A 19177-nucleotide genomic window follows, 5' to 3' on the forward strand; every position below is an offset into this window, starting at 1 on the left:
AGCATCAGAAGCAGGCTCCAGGCTCTGAGCTGTCAGCACGGAGCCTGATGCCGGCTGGAACTCAAGAGAGGAGCCGTGAAATCCTGAGCTGAGCTGAAGTCAGACGCTCAACCGCTCAACGGACTGAGCCCCCCAGGCGCCCCTCCCAGGGTCAGACATTCAGAAGGCTGTGACATTGCAGGGATCCAGAGAAGGCTCACCAGAGAGTGAGCTCCAACTGAATCCCCTTTAGAGCGCTGGTTCCCCCAGCCGCTCTGAGTGCTGGCTGCTGAAGGCTGAGCTGCCCTGCTCTCTGGGAACAGCAGCTGCGGCTCTCAGCCTGGAGACTTTGCGCCACCGCTGGAGGGAGGACGGTCCCCAGGTGCGGGACGCAGTGGGGTGCAGTGCTGCTCCCCTCGCCTCTACTGAAACTGACTCCGGTCTCATTACTCATACTCCGGCTCCGGAACCCCCGCACCCTACCTCCCGCGGGGTCAGGCCGAGGGGCTCTCCTGCAGAGCGAGGCTCTGTTTGCTCCCCTGGCCCGGTCCTGCTGCCCTCCTCCCTCCTCTCGGGTGTAGCTCCAGTCCTCTTCTGCGCCCAGTCCCTGCCTCGGGCGTGGCTTCCGGGGAAGCTGAGCCCAGACACCAGGTAGGGACTCCCCGAGGGCGCAGACTTTCTTCCCGGTGACTATATCCAGCACTGGGTAAGGCATGGCCCCGGGCAGTGGTTCTCAAGCTGTAGCCCCACAGGGGGCACCTGGAGAGTCGCTCAGGTTCCTGGCTTTAACCCCAGAGATTCTGATTCAGGAAGTGTGGGACTGAGCCGAGAATCGGCATTTCTAACAACCTCCCAGGTGTTGCGGCTGCTGCCGCTGCTGATTCAAGGACCACACTTTGAGACCCAGTGGCCCAAGCTGTGTGGCTTGATGGGTGAGACCCGATAGGGCAAGTGTACCGGGCGGGAGAGGTTTGCGGAAATTAACGTGCATGTGAGAGCTTTGAAGCTGCGCAAAGGATGGAAAGAATCTGTGCGATGGGTGGAGGGTCGGGAGGAGGTGAAGGGGGTCCCCCAAACACTTCTGTTGGGCAGAGGGACTAGCTTGACTTAGAAAAGGGGAGCTGGGTATCCCTGGGCGCGCCTGTGCATCTGTGTGCGCACGCGCAAAAGCGTGCACGTGCGTGTATGCATGCGAGTGTGTGACACAAGCATGCGGTCGCGGCCTTGTTGAGTGCTCTGAGTCACCTGGGCAAGACAGCCACCAGCGGCAGCAGCAGCTCCCAGCACAAAGGGCAAGACAGCCACAGCCCCACCGCAGCACGCGAGCGCGCGCGCGCGCGCGCACACACACACACACACACACACACACACCCCGTTCTCATGTGGACTCCTCCTTGGGTGCAGCAATCTATTTTTGTCTGAGAGCCCTCACATCCTCATTTGCAGGTCCTGGCATTTTGGGGTTTGCTCCTTGCCACCTCACTCTCCCGCCCAGCCAAGTCCAGGGTTTCATCGTGCTCTGCCTTGTCCGTGTCAATTACACAGAAGGAAGTTTTGAATCTTCTCCGCTTTTGTTGTTCCATTCACCTCTCCGATCGTTTGTTTCGTGGCTGCCGATCCTGCACCTCACAGAGAGGGGATCTGAACGCTTCTGATTCTTTGTTCCCAGAAAACCTGGGCCCCGAGCCACCACCTCTCCGCAGCCTCCACGTCGCTTGCCAGCAGGTGGCAGAATGTCCATCCTTCTCGGTTTTTTAGAAGAGAGACCGAGGGGGTGCTTCGAGCGGCAGTCCATCCCTGTGTGCCTTCTTCTCTTTTACAAATCAAAAAGAAGGGGCTTCAGGTTCAGAGGTTGAGTTAATCATATTCCTATTTCCGGCACATTCTCGTCGTCACTCTGAAAAGCGGCTTTCTTCGCCAGCCCCCTGTCCTTCCATAGGTACTTAGAATAAGACTTAGACATTAGAATAATTAGAAACATTAGAATAATGTATTCTAAATGTTTGTATCTGTAGTGGATGCTAATGGCACCTCACAGGGACCCCTTCTGGGGTGGAGTACCTGACCCCCTACCGCTGTGAGTGCAGTGTCCCTGGATGGTGGTAACTGCTCTCAGGTGGGGAACGTCTGGGCTGAGAGTTTCCCCCACCCCTGCCAAATGACTGTCTGAAAAGCGGTACAAAAGGCCAACGCCTTGTCTCAAGGGTGTGCCTTGCGCCCCAGCAGGCCCTGGGGATCTTTCTAGACGTTCCCCAACTCCATAGCCTCACTGAGCTCCTTCCGCTGCTGGATCCTGCTCCCTCCCTGTTTTCTCCTGAAAGCCTCCCTCAAAGCATCACATGCCTCTGAATCCTGTCTCATGTTCTGCATCTAGGGATCCACACTGAATGTGTAGTGGTGTGTGTGTGTGTGTGTGTGTGTGTGTGTGTGTGTGTGTGTATTTTAGCTGGCGTGAAGAGTGTTGATCTACCAGCTCACACCCTTTCCTTCTGTTTTCAGGTAGCACCCTCGGTCCAAGAGCCATCCCTGGTGCTATCCATTCATTCAGCAGTGTCCTCCAAATGCTCTTGAACCAGAACTACAGTGACACGGAGATGCGACTCAGTGGCAGCTTCTCTGGGTGCTTGTTGGGTGTGTGCTCATGTCCCCCTGGGAGCTGTCTTCTTGCCAGTGTAAGAGAATCCTGACCACCCTGGCTGGGGTGTGATTGGGTGAAGAGAGAACCCAGTGTTGGGACTGCAGAACCTTCCTGTTGACTTTATGCCTCTGAGCTGTGTGAGCCTCAGTTCCTTCATCTGTAAGATGGGGCAATAATACCTACCTCACAAGAGCATTGTGAAGGTTAAATATGATGAAGATAGAAAAAGAAAGAAAGAAACATGCTTCTTTCTGTTGCATGTGTATTCCACAGTGTGTGCCACCACGTTCTAGCCACTTCCCTAGTGAGAAACAGATCGATTGCCTCTTCTCCATGGCTGTGGGCATGACCTCAGTGGACACCCTTGTACACAGCCCCTGGGACTTGCATGACAATTTCTCTGGATGGACAATTGGGAATGGATTCTGAGCTCCGGGCACCTGCAGACGTATCTTTACGGAGTATTGTTTATTTTTATTTTTTTTAGAGAGAGGGCACAAGTGAGTGAAAGCCAGCGAGAGAGAGAGAGAGAGAGAGAGAGAGAGAGAGAAGAGAGAAGAGAGAAGTGGGGCTCACCCAAATGGGCTCATGATCACCCGATGTGGGACTTGAACTCAGGAACTGTGAGATCATGATCTGAGCAAGGTCAGATGCTTAATGACTGAGCCACCCAGGCGCCCCTTATCTGTACAGAGCCTCACATGTTACTCCCCTGGAGCTGCCCTAGTTCCCCAAGAGCTGCACATGCCCAGTGGTGACACATAAACATTCCTGTCTCCCCCCATCCTCTCCAACATCAGGGACTGTCTTTTCCTTTCCTTTTTTTTTTTTCCTTTCTGATGATGGTTTTCCATCATCACTTGCTTTTCTTCTCCGTTGCCAGTGACTTGAGCATCTCTGCACGTACCAGTGGCTTTTGGCACCTCCCCTTTGGCAAAGTACCTCCTATTTTTTTTCGAATTTAAAGAACATTGTTTATTCTAGACATTAATCTCTTGTTTTATACACTGAAAGTATCTTCTTTGAGTGGGCCATCTGTCTCTTTCCCTTGTTTATGGCATCCTTCATTGAGCGGAAATCCTTAAGAGATACTGCCTTATGCTCGCATTGTCGTATGGAGATTTTTTTTTTTAATTTTTTTTTTTCAACGTTTTTTATTTATTTTTGGGACAGAGAGAGACAGAGCATGAACGGGGGAGGGGCAGAGAGAGAGGGAGACACAGAATCGGAAACAGGCTCCAGGCTCCGAGCCATCAGCCCAGAGCCTGACGCGGGGCTCGAACTCACGGACCGCGAGATCGTGACCTGGCTGAAGTCGGACGCTTAACCGACTGCGCCACCCAGGCGCCCCTGTCGTATGGAGATTTTGACAAAATAGCTCATTTATATTTCACCTGCCCTTTGCTGCAGTCCTCCAACCATGACTCAGGCATGAATCCATAGGGACCTGGGTTAAGAGATACTCGGAGATACAGCGACCATTTTCATACAAAGTCATGGACACTTTTTACAACTGACCCATAAATCTGGCTTTTGCACCCTGGTCCTGTCTTCCATGAATCTGAGTTCTTTTTTTTCTGGAGCTTTCCAGTCCCTCATGCATGGGGACTCCTGGTGGACCACCCAGCTGAACCCTAGAGGTGTCTCAGCTCACTTGAACTGCACAGAAAACACATGTTAGCATGCTAAGCTGGTCTCCACTACAACATAAACAATATGAGTTAATTCTTTGGCAGACCCTCTTGAGAGGAACTTTTCATTTTTGTGCTTCTCAATAGGTCCCCAGTCATACACTGTTGCTCTTAGAGTAAGCAAACAATATTATAGCAAACACCCAGGTGGATATGCGATGCTGAAAAGCCTGGTCTACTTTCCAAAGGTTGAGAACAAAGGTTTTTATTTCTTATCTTGCTTTGGGGACTCCCAGGAGGATCTCAACAGATGATTGGGTACACTTTGGTATGTTGATGCTCCAAGAAAGGAGAAGTGAGAAGGTGACCACGCTTTCCTACATAAGTGATTGCAAGACACCCACATAGTAGGCTCTCAGGTAGTGGGTACAGACACTGGTATCTCTTTTTCCCTTGACTGGGTAGTTCTTCCAAGGCTTAAACCTGAGGAGAATCCCTGGATGTCCTGAGCTATCAGTTGTAAGGAAAGCCTAAGTAGGGTATCTAGGGTCAGGGAAAGGACTTTCCAACAGTTAATCTCGACCACAATGGCCGGTGAATGTGACAGCTCCAAGCTGTTGACATAAGGCTTTCTCCTGCTCTTCATTAGCACTTCTCTGTCACTTAAGTTGGCATCTTCCACCCCACATTTCTGATTACCAACTGACTCCTGTCCCCATACTGTCCCTTCCCAGTTTGCTGCCCCGTGCCTCACTGTGTACGGATAATTGTGGCAAATCTATGTACATGTCAGTTCTTGTCCTCTTTATATATTCAAGGTATTTTTGTTTGAATGAAGGCATGAATTTGCTTACCCCTATTAGAATAAGGTTTGAGTGATACTATGAAAAGTGTACAGACCCTGGGATGACCCTTTGTGGCTCAGATTCACCAGAATGTTCTCTCTCCTTGACGCAACATGGAAAAGTGGTACTTTTATACCAGCAAAATACTCTACCTAGTTGAGTACCAATCTCTTAGCTGTGTGGGCATGTTTTATGGATTTCTTAATGAGAATGAGAATTTTTGCCCAGTGAAAATACACGCTTTCCTGATCTCAGGAATTTTTCATCTACCTTTACTTTAGACGTGTTATAATCGGTAAGGAATAAAGACTGGCAGAACTCTTTTTTTTTTTTTCCAAAGCCACATTGTTTTTTCTCTCCACTTTTTTTACGTTGTTAGAGTTCTCCTTCCAGGATCATTTTTAGCAGAAAATAGTTTACACATGTAACAAAGACTCAGGCTACTGGGCATGACTCAAATAATGACCATGGCATAAAGGAAGAACCCAGGCCTTTTCAAGGTGAGGTCCATTGTAAAACTTAGGTGGCATGGCTAAAATGCAGACTCCTGGGTCCTACATCTCCTGAGTTCGGGTGATGTAGAGGGTCTGTATTTAAGCAAACGCCTCAGGTATGATTTGAGCACATTTAGATTACACTGCATTAATTATCTACTGTGTTCCAAGTATGTTCTTGCATTGTATCATTTAATTCCATAACTACTTTGCATGGGAGCTATTTCTAACCTTATCTGATAGGTTTGGCGATTAAACTTTATAATCATGAGACTGTAAGAAAGAGTTTTTCAGATCTATATCTGTCTGTCTACAAAGCCCTCAGCCCTAAGAATAAAATCTACAGGAGAGCTGGAAAGAAGAAAAGAAGCAGTTTGCTTTTTCACGGCAAGAAGGAGTTTGAGCTGGAAGACTGGATGTGAAAGACAACTTTATTTCTCCCACCTGAAAAGCTGAGGGTTCTCATAGTGAGGGCCTTGTTTTCAGTCTGTGTCAGTTAGGAGAGGCTCTGTTTAGCTGCTATAACAAACACTCTTCAGAGTCTTGAGATCACAAATGGTTACTCCTCACTCATGCTGTGTATCTGTTGTGGGTTTGGGGAACCACTCTGGTCAACATAGTCATTCAGGGACCTGGTCAGTATAGCGTTGCTGGTCTGGAAAGTTGCCAGTGGTTGTGAGTGAGAGAAAAGAACACTCACGAGGGGCTTGGACGGGCAATCACATGCTTCTGCCTAAAACTAGCAATCGTCGCTTTGTTCAGAACCTGTTGATCGGAAGTTGTCACATGGCCCTCCCCATGTCCACAAGGGACCCAGGAAGGACAATTCCACCATGTCCCCGGAGCACTAATGACCACACTTATGATCACCAGAGTCCCTCTCAGGGTGGGGACTAGGGTAGAGTAAGATGGCTGAGTTGTTAAAATTGTATTATTTTATTCATCACGAACTCTTTTTTAATATTCATTTTTATTTTTAAAAAGATTGCATTAAGATACGATTTATCTTCATGACTGACTTTTTTGGTACCCCTATAAATTTCACACCTGAGTCCCATCCTTGTGACACACTGAAGGGGGATAAAAGTATCAGAGTTTTAACTGAAATTTTGTTTTCATATTAGGGCTCGAGGGAAAAGCAAGACTTAGAGAGAGGTAAGGATATAGACGACATCCACATACATATTGACCAAAAAAGAGAAGAAAAGAAAAAAAGAAAAAAAGGAGAAATACACTCTACAAGCAAAGAGAAGGCACAAAAAAAGGTCAGTTTGAGATGGAGATTCCTGCCCAAATTCCATATTTCATCAGCATTGTGCAGAAAACCTTTTGTGTTTAATTTCCCCAGTGACCTTCCAAGTATATTATGAAGACAATTAAAACCTGTATCCCAGAACCACAAAGTTTTCAGTGACCGGGCTAAGGTTAATCAGTGAGAATTGGGTGAAACAGCTTGTTGAAGTAAAATTGATTGAAATCTTGATGAGCAAAAATGGAAATTTTGCCTGCCAGCCTTGGCTCCTTTTTCTTAAGAACACGGCTGTGTAAGATTTTTTAAAGTACTACTAGAATCTCATGCAAGCTTTTGTAAGATGCCCAAGAAATTGATCGGGGTAAAGACCTAGGATATTTGCCATTTATGGAATTGTAAACATATAGCAATTTAACTGATTTTGATACTTGGTATGATTTTTCCTTCAACCAATGTCTCCCAAATTTTGTACTTATGTGGATTTCATGTGGGTGTGAATCTATAAAATTGACCCAGATTCTCTCTCAGCAGTAGAATTGATCTTTTTTTTTTCCTACGTGCCTTGTAAAACATATCCACGAGTTTGCCTGATGAAACTGAGAAAAGAATTTCTTCAAATACCCGAATTATTTGCTAAATGTGTTTCTAGTTTGAACATCTGTGGACTGTACACGTAAATATGGAGTCAACGTGAGAAAATCTTGACCATGGTATTGCTTCAATTTTTGGTATTTTATGTTCTTTAGAAAACCCCAATATTCCTAGAGTGTTGCCTTAATGGATATGATCACTACATAATTATCCATGAAAATAAGAAAATCTCAGGTTTTTGAGAAACTCTATGAGATTCTTGAAACACAATGTTATTCTCTGAATGCTTTTTGCTATCTGAAATCAAGTTTTCTTAGGAACTTGCTTATATGGTTTCCTTCTGTATCTTCATAGAATGGCTTGCCAAACAAACTTCCTATAGCTGGAGTCATTTAGCGCTACATTAATAAATCACAGCTAGTGGGCTAGCTTTTCCTCATTGCCTCCCTGGGGATAATTAGGGTCTTGGAGAGATTCATTAGTATCTGCTCCCTGGGATCAAATTTACTAAGAGGGATTCCTGTTGGCTCTTGGGGAAAGACTCATTAAATTGTAATGAGAAATGGCACTCTAGAAGATATTCCAGGTGAAGGAAGAGTGTAAAAGAAAAGGTCCCCCACTTGGGTTACCAATTATCAGAGAATGTGTCACCAGAACCTGAACAGGGTTTGAAAGGATGGGTGGGAGTTCTTCAGTAGGGAGGACCCCTTTCCAGGAATATGAGCTCAATGTCTGCAACCTTGCACTTCATGGCTAAGGCTTATCTGAGACCGTAAGATGATCACCCTTTGCCCTACTCCTGACACTTGTCCTTCCTCCTCCATGAACAAAGATAGAAGTACCTGGATGCTGAAGCAGTACCCTACCCCCCATGCCCCAAGAGGGGCCCCCTGTGTACAAAAGCCAGTCTGCTTTGCTGAAAGGTGTGACAATTCCTGAGGCAACAAGGTGCACTTCAAAGACCCCCTGGAATCAGGCTGAACTGGGGACTTTGGCTGCAATTACATCTTTTGTTTGGCGTCTCCGCCCGGGTTGGTTCCACCTACGCGGTTGTGGGTTTCTGCCAGCGTCCTCAGTGAATCACTCGCGCCTGAATCCTTGGCTCAGGCAGTCCTGGGAGAACCCTGCCTTATATATCGGAGCAGGAACTCTGGGGACGGCTGCAGCAGCCGCATGTTGCGGAAATCATAAATACTAGATCAAATGAATTTATACTGCATGAGAAAACACTCTGTAAACCAGAAAGTGTTTTACTATGTTAACAATTACGTTATAGTTCTCAATTTGTAACTATCTTTCAACACAGGCCTTGAGAATGCTTCTTCAGCTCCCTTCCTCCTCCTCCGGCCTGTCAGCACCCTTAATAACATTCCCTGAGGCTGGAGTGAGCAGGGAGTGGGCGGGGCAAATAGAAACAGATTGCGGAAATCTACATGACAAATCTCCCCTTTGCTGGCTTTGATTCATAGCTTTTGCTTGGCCCACTGGAGCTTTTCTGGGGCTCCTATCTTAGTACTTTGCTTACTGTTGCCGAGTTATATGTTACATACCCACCTTCTAAAGCCAATGAAAAACAATTTCTCCAAGGCAGTTTTTTTTCCATTCTGTGAATATGAAAAAAAAAAAAAAAAAAAAAAAAAGGCAGTAAATCAGGAACTTTTCATCTTAGATAGTTATTTTATCTTTTTGGCTCTGGCCCGTGGAGATCGGGGGCCAGAATCAGATAGTGCTCCTCTACTCATTCTGGAGTCTTTTGCCACTTAGGTGACATCTTGGCTGCTATCAAATGTGGCTGGAAGCTGGCCATTGGCTTGATTTAATGCTCTCTTTCACTGTAGTCCATTTGCCCCAGGCTCAATCAGCCATAAAAAATAGATCCTGTGCCAATTTGACAGCCTCTGCTTCGGAGATGTGAAGCCAATGGGAAAACTACAACAGGATGATTTTCCTTTTATTCTGTGTATCTGGAGAAATAACCATCAAATTAGTGATCCATTATAGGGGAAGGTGGGCAAAATTCAGGCCATTGATAGAATTTCCTTGGGTTTAAAAGAACAATTTCTCAAACCTATCTCTCCCTCCCTCCCTCCCTCCCTCCTTCCTTCCTTCCTTCCTTCCTTCCTTCCTTCCTTCCTCCCTGTCTCTCTTCCCTCCCTCCCTGTTTCCCTCCATTCCTTCCTTCCTATCTTGGATTTGAATCTGGCTTTATAATCTGTGTGAAGTTTAGTGTGAATTCAGCGGTAAATTTGTAAAAATTTTAAAAATCAATTGGAACCACAGCTCTGTAAACTCTTCCAATAAAAGCCACTCTGTGCCACTGCTTATCTGCTGGGAAGCAAGAGTGTTCAAGGCTCGGATTTTCAGCAGCAAGCACATGCTGGCCCTTCACTTACTGTCTGACTTTGGGTAAATTTAAGCCTATGCATCTCACTTTCTCAGATGCAAAAGGGATGTAATTATGCCTCCCGCAGTGGATGGTGGAAAGGAAAGAGATAATGTTCTAGCACGGAAAACAGCACATACTAAGCTTAATAAATGATAGGCATCATCATTAGACAAACTTGTGTAAACAAAGAAGTTTGCATTGAAATGGGAAAGGAAAGGGAAATCTTTTGGGGAAAACGGGATTAATATAATATAGTTTCAAAGAGGCACTGGGACGGTTTCTCTGAGTCTGTTGTAGGAAGAGATCAGCATATGTGGATGTGGGTGGCAGGTGGCTGGAGGGGTGGGGTTGACGGGAATTGCCAGCTCAGGGGGCCGTGATTATTCTGACAACCTCTAGCCAAAAAGCGTCCTGAGTCTACTGGTCAGGGGTGTTGGGGAAATCTCCCCAGTGTACATGAGTTTCCCCCTCGAAATGCCCACTGAATTGCATCGCAAGGTAGGAGTCAATGTTCCTCTTTTCTTCTTAAACACAGTCTGCCAGTCCAGTTCCTTCTCCTCCTCTTCCCTCTTTGTATAAACCTCTAGTTTAGGGAACTATTTTAAAAATAGTCCTCCCTGTCTACTACAGAGTCAGCGAGTACCCATTGGAGCATGTTAAGCAGACAGTCTGCCTGAGGTCAGGATACAAGTTTTGTTGTTGTTGTTGGTGTGTGTGTGTGTGTGTGTGTGTGTGTGTGTGAACCTTTGTGTGATCTCCTTCTGTCTTGTCTGCAGTCAGAAATTGGCATCTGAAAATGCAGATTATGTTTTGTGCCCTTGTGTGGGGATCTAGGGTGAGTCTTGATGTCTTGAGTTGGAGGTGAGAACAATAAAGACCCGGGAAGATGAAAGGATACTCAAGAAGGAGCTTTGTTCCATGTGCAGAAGCTGCATTGAAATTAAAACTCTTGCACAAACACCATTGACACACGCGCGTTCTGATCCTCATGGTGGGTGCCACAGGGTATTATTGGTGGAGTGAATTTCTCCGCAAATCTCTCCTTCTTTAATCCCACTTTACACATACCTTCGCTCTTATAAAAATCAGAGCCTTTCCAGAAGGGAATGCTCTGCAAACTCATCTGTCCTCATTCCTCAGGGAGAACATTTTCAAATACTAACGTGCCCATGAGAGAAAGAGCAGGTGGTGGGGTGGGATGGGAGGGCTGAAACACGAATCAGAGAAAACGGTAAAAATTTGCCACTGGAAAGTCTGGCCTTTTAAGCCTCTCCCTTTTCTAGATTCAATCTTTTAAAAAGAGAGGTTAAAACATGGTACTTTAAAGGGAGAATCTACAAACTAAATCGGGAGGGAAATCCTAGAGCATGTACGTGCCCAGCCCCCTTATCGCACATAAGCAAATGTTTCCAGTAAATGTGTAGGTATCACATCTCTGGATTAACTGTATTTAGGGGAAATGGGCAATTAAGGCTAGTATCAGAGACTGGACAGGGCGCTTGGGTGGTTCAGTCGGTGGAACGTCCTACTTGGGCTCTGGTCTGACTTAGGCTCAGGTCATGATCTCACGGTTCATGAGTTCGAGCCCCGCGTTGGCTCTGTGCTGACGGCTCAGAGCCTGGAGTCTGCTTCGGATTTTGTGTCTCCCTCTTTCTCTGCCCCTCCCTGGCTTGTGCTCTCTCTCTCTCTCTCTCTCTCTCTCTCTATCTCAAAAGTAAGTAAACATTAAAAAAATTAAAAAAAAAGAAACTGGACAATTCTTAGCACTCCTCAAATTGACTTATTCTATCAAATTAAAAGTAATTTTAGGAATGTACAATAGCTTGATTCACACATATTTGAAAACTTTGCCACCTATTTTTCATTAACTCGGAGTGAAAAGGGTAATAAAGCAAGAAGATCTCAGTCTGAATACAGAGGTGAGTTTAGCTGATATGAAAAAATGGCCTCATTTAGACCCACATTTATTAAAGATCTACAGACGTTGGCTGGAGTTTGATCCTGGGTCATAGCGTGAATGTATTGATTTTTGAATCTGTGCCAGATTGTTTCCCAAGCAGAGAAATTGCATTCAACAGCAGAGTTCAAGATTTGAATTCCAAAACTCTACCCAGAGTCCAGTAAATGTCGGTGGTGAAGGTAATGGGCCATACAAATATAATTCCCATCAAGGAAAAGCAGGCAGTGTGATCTCAACCTAGCCTGGCCTTGCGAGCTTACTTGACATCAGATACTTGGATTGTTCACATGATAAGCCTTTGCCAACATACTCGTGTCTAGAAAGAGTGCTTCCTAGCGTTTGAAAATTTTACCTTACGTGTTTTTTTATTCATTGAACTATAATTGAATACACTGTAGTTTCAGGTATACAGCATAGAGATTCCGTACTTATATACGTCACAAAATCGTCACCACAATAAGTTACCGCTTGTCACCCTACAAAGTTGTTACAGTGTTATCATCCATCTAGCCCATCCACCATCCACCTCCCTTCTCCCCTCCAGCAACCCTCAGTTTGTTCTCTGTATTTAAGAATCTCTTATGGTTTGCCTCCTCCTCTGTTTTTATCTTATTTATTTTTCCTTCCCTTCCCCTATGTTAATCCGTTTTGTTTCTTAAATTCTACATGTGAGGAGCACTTTACATTTTATTTATTTGAGTCTTGTAAACTAAGAAAATAACATGCTTATGTTAAAAAAAAAATCCAAGCCATACAAAAGGTATGCAATGAAAAGTGAGTGGGCCTTTAACTTCAGACTAGATTGACCTCAGTGGCCAGCTGGTTACTCTACTCCAGCCCCAGACCTTTCCCCAGAGGTAACCATAGTTACCTATTTCTTGGGTGTCCTACCAGAACGTTTCCACATATGCGATGTGCATTTTTACTGTCAAAGAAAAAGGCTATACATGTTTTTACATACTTGAACTTTCCAGTTACTTTACTTTGACACTCTTTCCTTATCAACACATCCAATTATATATCTTTTCTTTTAACTATTGTGTGGTATTTCATTGAATGGATATACCATAATTTGTTTGAATTTTCCTTTTTAAAGATATAAACATTTAGAGTATTTCCAGGCTTCTCCTTGCCATTACAATGTAATTGACATCATCATATGTGTATTTCTTTCCCTATGAATATCAGTAGTTTGTTTATAGCTGAGTGGTATTCCATTGTATCAATATACTACAATTTTCTCCTTTTTTTCCTGTTGATAGACATTTGTTTGTTTCTAGTTTTTAGCTACTATGAATGAGGCTGCTATAAATATTTGAGTATAAATTTTTGTGTGAACATGTTTTCACTTCTTTTGGGTAAACACTAAGGAGTGGACTTGGTGGGTCGTGGGGTTTGTGTATGGTCAACTTCAGTAGATTCTGTCAAATAGTTTTCCCAAGTGACTTATAACTTTACTCACCTACCAGCACTGTGTGAGAATTTAGTTGTTCTATGTTCTTGCCAACTCATGGCATTGTGTCTTTTCCATATTAGCCATGTGTAAAAGGATTTCATTGTACTTTCAATGAGCATTTCCCTGATCACTAATGAGTTTGAGGGACTCTTCATATGTTTATTGGCCATTTGGTTATTCTCTGAATGAATGGGTTGCCTTGTCACATATTTTTCTTGTAGTTCCGTTGGTTTTGCCTGTCTTGTTCTTATTTATTTTCAGAGTACTTTAAGTGTGCTGGAAAGAACTTCTTTATCAGGTACATGAGTTGAAAATATTATCTCCCTCTCTTTGGGCTCCTATTCACTTTCTTAATGTCGGTTTTTAATGAACACACATTATTAATTTTAATCTATTCCAGTTTAATCAAATTTTTCCTTGAGGTCAGTGTGCTCTTCTGCTATTTTATGCAATCTTTGCCCATTCCAAATTCAGGTGCATGTTCTCTTATGTGATTGTCTAGGCATGTAACCACCGGGAATTGATTTTGTGTATGATGTGAGGGGATAAGACTCATTTTTTGAAAATATGACTATTCGACTGACCCAGCACTGTTTATGAAAAGGATCGTCTCTTCTGCGTTGCTCTGTAGTGTCACCTGTTGTAAATCAAGGGCAAGCTGATCTGTGTGTCTGTTCTGTGCCCTCGATACAGTTTCACTATATGTAATTTGATTTAGCAAAAATAAAGACTTGTGACCTTTTTTGCATGGAAGTGCCTTGGAGCAAATCTGTACCATTAGGATAACTCTGTTTTGGGCGGAACATGCCGAGGGAGTAATTCCCTATCCCCTTTCCAGGTCTTAGGAGGGAATAAGCCGGTGACAGCTTTGGGGTAGGATGTGCTTTTGGAGAGAGATGAGGGATGTGCTTTTGGAAAGAGATGAGGGGTGGGCTATTTCAATAAGGGGGTTCCTTCAGAGGCTGTTGGCCTATTTCCAGAGCATCCCTCGTGCTGCTATGCCCCAGCACATTCCTCCCTGCCTCAAGAGAACCCCTGATCCGTGTCTCTCCAAGCCACCTTCAAAGCCCTGAATGTTCATTTTCACTGCAGACGCCCGCCACCCCCCCCACATTGGGTCTACACAAAGCTTATCCCCCAGTTCTGATACCTTCTAGAAAGCCTCTCCTAATCATGCTGGCCCTTATTGATCTTTCTCTCCTCTGAACTCTACAGCAGCTATTATTTCTGAATCCCTTGTTTTGGCCTTTGGTATCGTTACTAAACATTTCAAACGTGTTTCACTTGTCTCTCACGCTGGAAGCCCAGATCTGTGGGAGGTCAAAGCCCCTCTCTTACTCAAAGCATCGCTCAATGAATATTTGATCCCAGATGGAAGGGAGAGTGGGCACGGAGGCAGACTAGCACAGGGCCTCCCGGAGCCACCTGCCTTGGGATGCAGAGAAGCCGGAGGGCTGTTGCTTTCAGGGGATTCGGAACGATCACCCCCCCATGTGGGCCGCCTGGCTGTCCTGTGCTGCTGCTGCTTCTTTTTTTTTAATGTTTATTTATTTTTGAGAGAGACAGAGACAGAATGCGAGTGGGTTATGGGAAGAGAGAGAGGGAGACACAGAATCCGAAGCAGACTCCGGGGTCCAAGCTGTCAGCACAGAGCCCGACACGGGGCTCGAACCCACGAGCTGTGAGATCATGACCTGAGCTGAAGTCGGACCCTCAACCAACTGAGCCACCCAGGCGCCCCTGTCCTGTGCTTCTAATGTTGATGTCAGCTGACTGAGAACTGCCCCAGACCCTCGCCTCGTGGCTCCAAATGCTTGCATCAGAAAGACACCAGCTCTTGCACGCACGGGCCAGAGCGGGGCACGATCCGGCGAGAGAATGACTCGGTTCTCACTCAGAACTCCTTTTTCTTTGGCTCTCTCCCACTCTAACCTCTTTTTTTTTTTTTAAACTGAGAACAAACTGAGGGTTGATGGGGGGTGGGAGGGAGGGGGGGGGTGGGTGATGGGCATTGAGGAGGGCTTCTTTTGGGAGGAGCACTGGGTGTTGTATGGAAACCAATTTGACAATAAATTTCATATAAAGAAAAAAAGAACTCCTTTTTCTGTTTTAGCTGAAAACGGCAGCAATGCTGACATTCTCCTTCCATCCAAGAGCCAGCCCACAACCGGGGAAGCTGTCAGGACATGAGGGCAAGGCCGACACCACCACCTCTGGGCCGCTCGAAGTCGCCCCTTCTGCAGAGACAAACCCACGCCCCTACTGGCTGGGCCGACCTCGAAAAAGCCATTCAACAGGATCCCTGGGACGCGCAGTCGGCCTCATGTCCTGATTAAAGGCGCAGGCAGGGAAAGCTGGCGAGTGCAGGCCAAGTGAGACAAATACGGAAAGACATTCCAGTTGTCGGGGACCCGTGTCACTTGCTCCTGGCAGATGTGTTTGGATTTGCGTCCCCAGGTCCTGACGGTTGTTCCCCGCTTAGACTCCGCGAGGTTTCTGCCGGAATGGAAGAGGCCATCTACCTGTAGTCAGGTTTCCCTTTGGAAAAACATTTTCTGAGACGTGAAAAGTTGAGAAAATAAATAGCGCCACCCCAGCCTCCTCTTATTTGGTGATTTCTAACAGGCGTGCCGTGTAGAGTAAAACCCCCGGCCTGGTTTTGGGGAGCACCTGGGATCATTTGTCGTCACCCACCTGCTGCCGATGGCGGGCTTGTTGTTGGCTCTGGGAACGTTCCAGGGCACTCTCATTCCCCCCTGGATCTCTCTTAGGTCGCAGACAGAAACCAGTGGAGTTAAGTGACAAGGGCATGAGGCAGGTCTGATCACAAATCCCTCAGGACGCAACGGTCTGAACTTCAAGTCTCCCGGTGTTCTCTGAGCGGAGGGAGATCGCAGGCTGTGCGTGGCTCTCCCGTCTGCCCAGATGGGCGTGTCACTCTGGGGGACTGCTCAGGGCAGGTTCACCTGGAAGTGGAGGGGGTACCTGGGTACGTGAACAGGAAAGCTGGGACCTCAGAGGGCGCTGCCTGCCCCTAAAAGCTGGAAAAGGGGAGGTACTATGTCCCGAGCCTGGGGCTCCCTCCTGGGCCTGGCTCAGAGGCCAAGTCCCAGCCCAGGCAACGGATGCCATGTGTCCCCAAAACGAGCTCCCCCAAGCAGTGCAGAGGTTGCTAACAGAATGTGCGAGGGGTCATTTTGAGACAAATCTGGTTACTTGTGGTCTTTGGTTACAAACCAAGCATGGGAGGCCTCTGATAGCCACCCCCGCTGAGAAGGAAAGGCCGGACGGAGCAGAGTCCCTCAATAACTCCCCTTGGGGCTGGAGAAGGCCAGGTTGATCAGCTGGTCCTAATCAGGGAGGGTGCCAGCTCCCCAAAAGCAGCCCCACGTCAGCCCAGGGAGGAGGCAAAGCCCCATGTGTCACTGTAGCCCTGTAGCCAGTGCACCGACAGGGCTGGAGCTGTCTCGAGAAGGGGGGAGGCCAAGGGCAGGGTGTCTCTAAGGTGTTTCCAGTTAGTTCCAGGTAGGTCTTTCAACGCCAGGAAGGGAGATGCTGATTGGCAAAAGTTTCCATATCGTCGTTCAGGCCCGGTGGGCACAGTGAAGCGGGAGTTTGGAACGGGCTGGGTGGGGGTAGGAGATGTTCCAGGAGCCCAAAAACAGTCATGCGTGTTTCCGAGAAAAGGCTTCCCACCCTGATGGGGGCTAGTTGTGTAGTCTCTCCTTCAGGCGTGTGGATTTTTACGAAGTTCCTGAAACAAACGAGGAAGTAATTTACAGACCGGTCTCCTCTGGCAAGGATTCCCTGGAAATGTAAGGTCCTAATGAGAGTGTCGAATGGTGAAGTCGTGTCAGCCTACGTGGGAAGCTGTGGGCTACAGATGGTTCTAGCTCTCATACTCTTGGGTTACAGTTCTAGAATGTGGGAGTGGGGAGGTGCTGTTTATCTGGTCTTAGCTACATAAGAAATGTGGAGATAGGGAGGAAGGACCTGTCTCAGATGAGACACGGGGAGGAAGGCAGTGCCCTGTGCTGACGAACGGTACGGTTTCTCCCAAGAGGAGGAACTGGGGTAGGGAGAGGAAGGGCAGGGAAAGAATGTCTCGGATGTCCACCATGTGATGGGCACTCGGCCCCACACTTTGCAACTGATTGCTCATCTTAATCTTTACAGTAATCTCATAAAATAAGTATTATTCCCATTAACTGATTGGCAAAACTGAGACTTGAAGAAGGTAAGTAGCTTGCGTGGCCAGGAAGGGATGGGGCCAGCAGGAGCCCAAGTCTGCAGGCATCAGCCCCTGTGCCAGGTGCCCTGCCGCCTGTACGTGGCAGAAGAGAGCCCACCGGGGGCCCTGCTCCTGCCCTGCATCCCCGGCATGGTGGTCTGCCTCTTCTTGGGCGCTCTTGTGGGTCTCGAGTGCCGCGCACGGACACGCGCCTCACTCTCCTCTCTGGAGCCATTGGTCTTTCTGCTGCTTGCACGGCTCTTGAGGCTGGGGTTCGCTTTTGGAAATTCAGTTCCAGATCTCCACGAGTCACCTTGCTTTAAATCCTTCAGAAGCTCTCCTCATCACTGGACCAAATCCAAGTTCCTTCGTGTGACCTTGGGATGATAAGAGAGCCAGAGCCAGACAAAGGATAGAGAAATAAAGGGTCCAGAGTGACATCAAGATTACTTTACACTGAAAACATTTGGGTTATAGCAGATGCAGAACGAAATCCTATCGCAACGTCCCTTATCTGACTAAATAAGGGCTTCTTGGGAATTCGGCTGCCAGTACCCCTTGTTCCTGTCTTCGAGGGAGTCTGCAGTCAGGAAGGTGACTGACCTTTAACATTGTAACATTTCAAGAACATCCTGTAAAAGGGTCCATCAGAACCTCCCATACACACCCACACCCTGCCAAGCGGACCTATAGACCCTGACCCCTGGCTGTTCATGGAGTCACGGCTTATGAGCAACTTCTCTCCGGTAGTCTGTCTGTTGTCAATTACTTCCCAGGCCCCGGACTACTTGAACACAAGTCGGTGAAGGAAAGGTTTTCCTCCGAGCCGAAGGAAATGCAAAATCGAATAGGATATCATTACAATGACAATACGGTTGTGCTGGGGTATAAAAATCCTCAGAACTCATTCGAGTAGTGATCCAACTGACTGGCAGATCACTCTTTCCTGTAGAAAACCTCACCTCTTGTTACACTTACCCTGGGTCACCCTGGGCCACTCGTCACTGTGACCGCAGCTTAAACTCTGTTTTTTCTCATATTGGTTCAAACCTTTTTTGCTTCTGAGAGATCTCCTTCTGGAAACATTTAAAGGCTTTGTCTTGAAGTCTTCTGTGTCTGTATTGCCTTCTGCCAGATGTAATTAAGCCCTCTTTTCTGTTCCCTTGACAATGTAACCATACAATTGCCTCATCTTTGTGTCTTTACCCATCCATCCAATTAGCCTTCTCTCCATTCCTTTATGTAGCCATCGGCCCATCCACTTACCTCTTTTCCATTTACCCGTGCATCTGTTCATCCAACGCGCCTCCCATCCGTCCATGGAAGAAAGAATTTCTTCAAAATTCTCTCTGTGCCTGACCTGGATTTGATCTTTAGGCAGATCAGATTGATTTCATTTGTTCCAAGGCCATTGAGCAGAGAACCAATTCCAGAAAAGACACCAAGAGTAGGGCTCTTAATCCCATGTTGAATTTTATGTTGGATTGGTAGAACCTCTCAGCAGTACCAGCTCTGGTTACTTGCCCTCTTGACCAAGGGGGAGCAAAGAGGGAAATGTTCAGTCTGAATTTTGGATTAAGAATCCAGGAATTCTGGGTCCTGCTTCTCCTGACCTACAGGACAGCCAGAATAAGTGCAGTGGAGCCCAGTACCGAGAGAACGAAGTGATTGGTCACATCCACTGAGTTTAGCTTTAGGATGCTTATTGATGTAG

This window comes from Neofelis nebulosa, chromosome 1 (genome assembly GCF_028018385.1).
Source record: "Neofelis nebulosa isolate mNeoNeb1 chromosome 1, mNeoNeb1.pri, whole genome shotgun sequence".
Classification (NCBI taxonomy): domain Eukaryota; kingdom Metazoa; phylum Chordata; class Mammalia; order Carnivora; family Felidae; genus Neofelis; species Neofelis nebulosa.